The sequence below is a fragment of the Cydia fagiglandana genome, chromosome 21 (assembly GCF_963556715.1).
Source record: "Cydia fagiglandana chromosome 21, ilCydFagi1.1, whole genome shotgun sequence".
Lineage (NCBI taxonomy): Eukaryota > Metazoa > Arthropoda > Insecta > Lepidoptera > Tortricidae > Cydia > Cydia fagiglandana.
This window is the reverse complement of record NC_085952.1, coordinates 14,961,306-14,971,124: the sequence shown is the minus strand read 5'-3', so window position 1 is coordinate 14,971,124 and position 9,819 is coordinate 14,961,306. Positions and strand designations below refer to the sequence as shown.

General features: G+C 37.6%; 1 protein-coding gene across 1 annotated transcript in view; it reads left to right on the top strand.

Annotated features, from left to right (window-relative positions):
• Nucleotides 1-5,531: 5,531 nt before the first annotated feature.
• The window catches only part of LOC134675183 (uncharacterized), a 30,407-nt gene continuing 26,119 nt past the window's right edge, over nucleotides 5,532-9,819 (top strand). Inside the window, exon 1 of the mRNA XM_063533381.1 lies at nucleotides 5,532-5,831. The gene's annotated coding sequence lies outside the window, so the exon portion shown is untranslated. The remainder of the gene's footprint in view (nucleotides 5,832-9,819) is intronic.

Here is a 9,819-nt window from a genome sequence, read left to right as displayed (position 1 = left end):
GTGAAGCACAGGTGACCGGAATACGAATGCGATAGATAAGTTGCGAAGCCGTTTATATGTTTTTGAGTGAGTCAGCCGTAATCTAATCGGATAGCGTTCGATAAGCGATTGTGAATCCGTACAATGCCCTTAATCGTTGCATTGTTTTATGAAATTTTGGTGACGAATCTAACATGAAAATTATTTATTTGCCAGTATTAACGTCAGTATATTTTAATTGAAAGATAATTAGGTAATCGGACGGTAAGGACTTTTTGGGCATTGGGTGTTTTTAGGTAAATTTTCGTTGTTTTACAGCTTGTACAAGTACATTCTTTTGGTGGTAAGTTACAGTAGTACGGTAAAGAACAACGAAAACAATCAATCACTATGTACGGACATTTTCATAAAATTAACCCACTTTCAATGCATTTCTTTTGGTATACGAGTAGGTGGCCTAGCTAGTTACCATTATATTTCCTTGCGCACTAGTTACCTCTATAAGTAGGTATGAGTAGGTACATAAGTAAATCATTGTGAACATGCGTCATAACCTGAAACGGATTTAAATATTACAGCAGCCTGAGTCAGCTCATACGGCACATTCTGACAGATAATCCATTACCAATTACAACAGTGTTTAATTAAGGAGGTCGTCGTATTAATTGTGAGATGAATCATACATGAAAGACACTTACTCATACATGAACAAGTAGTAGGTAATTGCTGTTCAAGTTTAGTTTGCTGTTACGCGATAAAACCTGTAATGAATAATTTTAAGTCCTTTTATTTTAAGTCTTTCTCCGGGAGAAAACCCACGGGGGCGGTGCCGAGGGAATAGAATTTATATATTTTTACTAGCGACCCGCCCCGGCTTTGCACGGGTTATACACAAAATCTTAACAAAATATACCTAAACGTTTCTCAAGAACAATATTATCGATAGGTGAAAACCGCATGAAAGTCCGTTCAGTATTAGTTTATGATTTAAGAGTTTATAGCTAACACAAAAATAGGTAATATACGGATGGACAGACGCGGCCGGGGACTTTGTTTTATAATAATGTCAGGGATACGAGTAATACGGTGCGAAGCAAACGAGGGTTAAAAATGTTGTTATAAAAGTTCTAGGCCATAATTTTTAGTGCTACTTACATAAAAAAAACTGCAAAACGTAATTCAAGACCAAAAAAAGTAAGAAATGTTGCCACTTTTTTACTAGTGCGTCTTGTATTTATGTACGAATAAGTAAATAAAAGTACTTTTTTAAATAGTAGGAGTATAATTACTAATAAATAAATTATCTTAGCGGGTTTATTTATCAAAAGGAATTTACTATTTTACAAACAAATTATTGCAGTGGCAACATTGTCTTACTTTTTTTGGTCTTGAATTACGTTTTGCAGTATAGTAGAAACATACAGGTATTTAATGCACAATAACAACCATTTAATAAGTTTCGTCACTTCACCTCACCAATTGACTTCACTCTAAGCTGGACAATGTTCCGCGTTGCTCGCAAGACATAATCAACTCTATCTCGTATAGCTAAGGTCGGTAAATGTAAAGCTTGAGTTAAGGCCTACTTAAGGTGCAAGGTGTTCTTAATGTGGGTGTAGCGGACGCGAGTCGGATGGTCACGAGAACCAGTGTGAGTGACAACCATGTCATACATGGTGGGGTTTTTTCAGACACCTAAGTACTATTCATAACTTTACAACTAATATTTTATATCCTAAAATTATATCATTAGGTTGATATATATTCAAATTCACTGAAGCGGAGCGGAGTGGGGAATCAACCAATAGCATTGGCCGGTATATCCGCTCCGCAAGCCCCCCCCCACCTCTCCGCTCTGTTCCGCCTTTTAGGACAGACTGCCACAGTTTTGTTGCTTCAATTTATTACAATTTACCACCAAAAAATTACCTATTACAAAATAGGTACAAAACCAAATACAATAGCTTGTGTCTTCTTCTACTCAGCATATTATTTGCGTCCACTGCTTAATGGTGGGCACATGGTGGGACAAATCTGAGGGCCTAACGTGAACCACGTTCGACTTGTTGCCTCTATGTCACACTTGTAAATTCGTACGTAAGTGTGACAGGGAGGCAACACGTCAAAGTCGAACGTGGTTCGCCGTAGGCCTGATCTCATTCTACTCTCTTGACTGGTTTTATAGCTTCAACTCGCTAAGCATGTAGAAGAGCACCCCAGTTAACGTGTGGAGGGTCGCTTAATGAGACCGTTTTGATAAAGCACCCTGGAAATAGGGCCGGTATCATGGAGTGTTTCATTTTGGCATTGTTCGGGACGGGCGAAATATCGCGTAACAGGCGAAAGGTGGGTCGACGTCTATAAGTCTACCTTGTAGGTATCTGTACGGCCAGGCGTGGCTCACTCAGCGATTTCGTCGCTTTGCTACAGATAGCTAAAAGTACATCCATTCGACCCCAATTTTGGGGTTTGCCAATTGCCATGAGCCGCGCGTGGCGCTGTCGCCACCTAGCGGCCATACCTGTCCTGATCGTAACATTTTGTTAGAGAGTGAGTCTTCTGTATCTAGTACTATTATTTATTCTGTGGTACGGCTAACATTCAGTTTGGCGCACTATTGGCGTGAACGTAACTTACTTTTTGTGCACTTTACTCGTACTAACATATTAGTGCGAGCGAGATGTAGAGAAAGTAAATTACGTTAGACGTTAGAGTATATATGTCAGTTTTGAGACTGTCAATGACTCATGGTACCTACGGGTACTCAGGTGGATGATACAAGGATGATTTGTGTTACAAGGGATCAAAATGATAAATATTTCCGTCAAGGGTGTACATTGAATCCTGAATGAAGCGATGGATTCTAAAGACGAAATAATTTTGGTACCGTGTGACACATACTGCTTTTCACATCAACTATGAGGAAAATTAAAAAATCTTAGTGTTGACACAAATTATTATGTTTCAAAATATTACTCAAGCTAAAAAAAAGAATGCAAAAAATAACAAATACAGGATCCTAGAACAGAAAAGTGCCACTTTGATCCCCCCTAGCAGGGAGAAAAAGTGCCACTTTGAGACCTCCTAGCGGGGCAAAAAAAGCCCTTTTCCGAATAGGTGATGTGAAAAAGTTATTTGGTCAGATATGGACTGGTTGAAGGCTTCATGGACTGGTTGAAATCATAATACGTAGGTACAGTCAGCCTAGAAAGTGGTCTATTACTTTTCGACTCTATCAATCAGATGATAGAGTCGAAAATTGGGAGACCACTTTCTTGGCTGACCGTACATTACTTATAGAAGCAATTTTTTTGTAAGTACCTATAATAATTCTTCAATCCTTGAGAAAAGTGAAGTGCGCATTGATAACATTGGAATACTTAAAATAATATAATTCCCGCGTACGCGAACTAAAGTAATGTAATCAGAGGGCCTACCACGAACCACGTTCGACGTATTGCCTCCCTGTCACACTTACGTACGAATTTACAAGTGCGACAGAGAGGCAGCAAGTCGAACTGTGTTCGCGGTAGGCCCTCAGTAATCAGCGGTTCGTTATGGAAGTTGGTTGACATTTGCATAATGCCCGCCAACTAGGATTGGGTCCTCCATTGGCATAATAGGATATTCTACTATGTTCCAATCAACATCAACTAAAGATTTTCGTTATTTTCAGTGAAAGTAAGCAAAATCCTCCATTGAAGAGACCGCGGGGCTCTCTGGGGGAGGCATATGTCCAGCAGTGGACGTCCTCTGGCTGATATGATGATGAAGCAAGATCTGATTGTAAATAGTAAATTTAACAGTTTTTTTGTATGATATAGGCATACGAGCAGACAAATCGCCTGATGGTAAGCGATTACCGCCGCCCTTGGACACCACAGAGGGGTTGTAAGTGCGTTGCCGGCATTTAAGATGGGAGTACGGTCTTTTCTTCAAGGTTTGAAGGTTGTATCGGTCCGGAAATACCGCAGTCGACGTTCATTCCACAGTTCGGCTGTGCGAGGCAGGAAGTTTCTGGAGAAACACACAGTTGAGGACTGCCAACCATCCAAGTGATGAAGATGGTAATGTTGTCGCGTAGGGCGATGGCGAAAAGAAGCGGCAGGGATTAATCCGAACAATTCCTCGGAGCACTCCCCGTTATACATGCCGTTAATGCCAAACTTTTTATGAAAATATGGCGTTTATAAAATATGACACATTTTGATCTATTCAAACCAGTGCAAAGTTAGCTTAGACGGATTCTAGCTTAGACAAACTTTAGTAAAATTCATTGAAATCACAGTATATTGTTCGGTGACTTCATATTTGTAATAGTGTGGTGACTCACGACGCCGAGGAACAAACGCTCCTTGTTGAAATTCGTACCCATATTGTTAATGTTAACACTGAAATACGACAGACGCGTAAATTACTATTCTTTTAAGATTTTACAGGAGCAGTTGTTGGTTCTGAACATTCACCGGATTATAATTATTATGAAGTATTTGCGAAGAAAACGGAAATACAGATACGAGTATTTATGCAATTTCACTTGTAAAATGCTCCGCCGCGAGTTGCAACCAAAATTATTGGACATTCTTAAGTAAAGCTCAAGAACAAGAAGGCTTGTGTAGCGGGCACTCAGCATAAATGATATGACATGATATATATTCACCGTGGTGCAAACGATTGGCATCTTGGCTAGGCCCAGGGGTTTTCAAAGCAATAGTCTTAAGTACCTCTACATTTTTTTGTTAGCCTGGTTTAGTGTCCCACTGCTGGGCAAAGGCCTCCCCTCCTTTCCTCCACTCAACCCTATCGTTTGTACGTTCCCGCCAATCCGGATTAAATGCGTCCAAGTCATATGTATACCTCTACATATGTATACCTAATACCTAACCTTATATTAACCTAACAAATAAATAAATTTATGTTCTCATTTGTTTTTCCAGATCCCTTAATTTAGAAAATTGAAAACAACTTTAATATGTTACCCAAAAAAAATATTCGTACCTACTCAAAGAAACTTAAAATAATAATGAAACAATTTGACCAATATCCTATTTTGTTGTTACAAAACGACCTGATAATGTAGTTGTTATAAAAGATATTTAGTTCGCAAGTCAGAATTTGTCAAAATTATAATGCTTTAGACAATTACAGTGAATCCATTTGCTATGCCCATAAGATCATAGGGTCTCTCGGCCGCCGTCGCAACCGACTTCAACCTGTGACCTGTGTGTGCGCATTCATGGCACTCACCTTTCAGAGGCGGGGGCATTCATAAAACTAAATTTCCGCCAACTTGCATACGTACATTGAGCTAGGCTAGACGATAAATCTTAAATACATCTCTAGAAAAAGCCATATTGCCAATGTTACTTGAACTATCTAACCAATTCTTGGTTAAGTAAGTATTTAGCTTTACAGTGATGTCAAAATAAGATCAATTTTATAAAATTTGAGTGTCGTTATGAGACCAAGTTAGATCAGGGACAAGCCCAGTCGAGAGTCCTGCGAGTATGAAACGGACCGCTAATCGAGTCTAATTGTCTCATTCTCTGCTCCGCGTCGCACGCGCATGTTTCATACCCATATTTGTGAAGTGTCAATTTAATAGCTAAAAGTATTGCTAAAACCTGTTCGGTAAAGTCACTCGTTTTTGTGGTTCTTTAAACAAATTGATTATAAAGTCGGGTTTTATACTTCGCCTGTATGTTGTCAGTTTTGCTGCACGGTAAAAAGTGTTTGAAAGTATAAAAACTTGTGTAAATATTCTGTGGATGGTAAAATAAAAAAACTGTTTTTAGTGGAAATTTTACAAGTACTGTTTCGTGGTTTGTGGGGCGTGTATGACTATCTATCTGGTAAGTGGAGTTACCCATGAATAAAGATTCTCATCCATAGTGACCTGGAGACAAATTTTGAGAATTTCCATGCGTGTGGAAAGTATCGAGATTTTTTAAATAATCCCGTCAGAATTAGAAACATATTATGAGTTATTTTTAAGTCATATCATACTGTAAGTAAATTCCCCATTCCCTTACCTACGCGGGACTTCTTAAGTAGAAATCTATGACCTGCTTAATACGTGAGTAATCTAGTGTTTATATTACGTCCTCCATAATAACATCAAGCATTCGTATTGGTACTAATTACAATTAGGTACCACCAGAATGATGGGTAACATAACATCAGGTGAATCATAGGTTAACAGGTATTTACTTAATTAAAACAAAGGTTAAGGGCCTGCATATTGAGAGTCAGTATTGTATTGTACGCCAAATTCTGGCTGATTGTGATGTAACCAAATACTATTAACCCTACCACTATATATAACCTTTATATAACCAGAATAACCACTCACATTCAAACAATAAATAACTTGTATTTTTATTTGCAGTGCGCAAAATGACGAACTGATTAACGTTAAATATGGCAGATGTTATTATTGTGGGCTTTGCGGTTAAGTAGGTACCTAATATTTATTTGATTTAAAATTTAGTAATTTATTTTAAAACAATTGAGATGATAATTGGGTAGGTAAAGTTTTTTGAAGATAGGGAAATTATATTTTTTTCCGATAGTATTCATTATAGCGATCACGGAAATGCAGCTCTTTTATTTTTATTTCATTTTATTGATTAAATATATTTTTTTAAATGATCGATATGACGTTTGTGAGATGGAATGGCAGGTCCGAGTAATTCCTTTGCGCGCAGTAAATGGGACGAGATAGAAAAAAAACGATGTCAACTGTCAGTGTCACTTAGCTCTCATTCCCGAAAAATAACGGACAAGCCTCATGTTACCTTGCGAATTGCTATTAATGTTATCATTGAGATTTTCGACGACGTCAGCACGACCCACGGACTTCTGATTCCCCACGACATCTGCGCGTATTTGGACAAAGATTGAATTTACTTTCGATAACTTGGCACTGCATAATTATTGGACAACGTTTTCTTCCCCACCCCTACACGACGGCCCCTGCGCTGACCCTTGGACAGAGTTTTGCAAGAAAAATAAGCGAGTTCATACGAGATTGCGAGCAGATTCTACAAATTTGAAATTATTATCATAACAGTGATAAGCACAATGCCGTTGAATTAGAGGAGCAATGGCCGTACAGGAGTACGTATCCGTGAAATACATAGGTACATAAAACTTTCACTTGTGTTTTGATTTTTATTATTAAATTGCCATGAGCTGTTAAGTTCGTAAACAAGAAATCGGTCAAATTTTTTCTAACAATTTCAACCATCTGTTAGTTTTGTGTGGTTATCCTCATTTTATGAATGTTGTTCTTATTTTCAGGTGGATGTAAACATTCATTGGCGGTATTATACTGATGGCTAATTAGAACCATTGAGCCATGACATACTTCCTTGCAGTGTTATTCGGCTAAGCCTCGAGCATCCTGTGAATCTGAAGGATATAATTATTTCCATAAAAAAGAGCAATCGAATTAGGACCAAGATATCCCGAGAATCTAAAGACATTTTATAAAAAATGCAATAAAATGAAAATGGGAGACTCTCTTATTTTAACAATGTTACAAGATCATGACAATGTTATGGTCTATACTTATTAAAATTTTAAAACCAACATGTCTTTATCTTTGACTTGAAAATGTACAATTGATTTGGGTTAAGTTTTATGAAATGCAACTTATGCTAAAAATCTATTATTATTATATGTCAAATTATCGTGAACTCGATGTTGCTTAAGGCGTATCCAGATTAGTCAATTTTTCGCCAATCTGATTAAATTGCCCGATCGAATCGGGACGTACGGACGCAAACGCCAATTTGGCTCGCCGAATTCAACCGCCGATAATGACCGATAAAATGAGGTGCGGACACAAGAACACCAATTTGTGAGGCTAGTATTTTCGTTATGGGGCATTTTTTCAATTTAAATGGCTCTAATATATCCATAAATCTAAAATTGGAGATTGACGCCAATTTCATTTCTGATCAAATCGACCGATTTGATCAGTCCCGTCTGGATACCGCTTTAGCACCGCGAAAGGGCGCTGCGCGGTGCGCGCGGATTGACGCATGCGCGTACCGTATGCTTAGTATCTATGGTAATATAATTTTAAAAAATATGCAAATAAAAGGCGGCAAAGTTTATTCGTTGTGCAATACTCAATAAGTTACCGCTTGTTATTTTAATACTCGTAATAAACAAAATGAGTTCAAGTGACGAAAACGACTTGGAATAGACGGCACACCGCCTCATTTGAAAGCTGAAGCAAACTTAATAATGAATAACTAGCTTCCTGCTAAGTCCAGGGACAAATACAACAGGACTTACGACATGCTCATGCTGTGGAAGGACACAAGAAAGGACAGCCAAAACGCAAGAAACACCTACCTACTCTGAAAGTGGTTTTTAGCGTATTTCTGTGACCAAGTGAAAACTAAAAAGCCATCTACATTTAATATAAACTAAGAATATGCGTTGTTTTTTTAATTGTATTCGCGTCACTTTATCCCTATTAAATACGCTTTACTAAATTGAATTTGTTTTATTTCCTCACATAATTTGAGAATAGTGCTTACTTAAGTATACTTTATTTATACTTTAAGTATACCTCAATGGAAGCAAAAATGTAGTATTTTTGCGAGTTGATACACTTGCTACTTGTGCAAATGTATTAAACCCGCAATCAACACTAATCAATATGTAAACAGGCCCCAACGTGAAGCACATTTACCCTACAGACATACTTATCCATATTGACCATATTTGAACCTCTCAACTCTCTTCAAGGGCACGCCACACAGCGTGATCACAAAACAGATAGGTACAGAAATCAACCTACATACAAAGCGCGCTCGAGCAACGCACACATAGACACTGCTCACGGACACGATATCTCGGACCAGTTGGGACCAGTGCGAGCGCGAGTGCCATCCGCTTGAGACACGCGTCTGTGAACTTTTTTGTGCAATAATGGAGAAACAAAACAAAAAGTTATTATAACTGTACAGTGGACGGTTGTTTAAATTCAACATTAAACGGTTAATTGTCGTTTTTTAAGCTACCAGTGGTTTCAGAGAGAATGCGTATGCGAATTTATTACATTGTACATGAGAATGCGAATTTATTACACTTAAAAATATAATAATCGTGTATTTCGCCAATCTCGGAATCATCGCAAGATATTTTCTGTGGCAAATTTGTAATACATATAACAATGACATTAAAATTTAAATACCTATTTGAGTTATTAATGTTATTATTAATTTATATTTCCATTCTTCCCGTTTCATCCTCAACAATAAATCAAACAACTAAATACTAGATACGATATGATAGTTACGAGTGCCACTACCACGATAGTTTTTGTGCATAAGTCATAGTTCGCAACAATCGCAACCCTAGAGCGACCGCCGAGCGTAGGTATGAAAAGTAAAGTATGACTTCTGTACTTATCTATTTTGTGGCGTGATCCTATATACTGTTGTAATGTTAATGCTTAAGGATAATAATTTGTGGATTTATAAAATAAAACGAAACGAAATTTACTGGATTTATATTATATTATTTTGGATTTATATTATAAGTTTTCTAAAGTACAATCGCCATCAGATATATTGGTGCAGCTAGGGTGCTCATAAATATCTGAACACGCCTCTATTATCAGGGCGTGCGTGTTCAGATATTATGAACACCTTGCCGAGCCCATATATAATAGCCAATAACGACCTAGTTATAAGACTATTACAATCTTAATCATTATGTATGTATAATACAACAATCACGTTTATATAGTCCTCAATAACGTATAAGTTACCATTTTGGTCAATATATCTTCATAGTTTGGCACCGAATCGCTGTTAA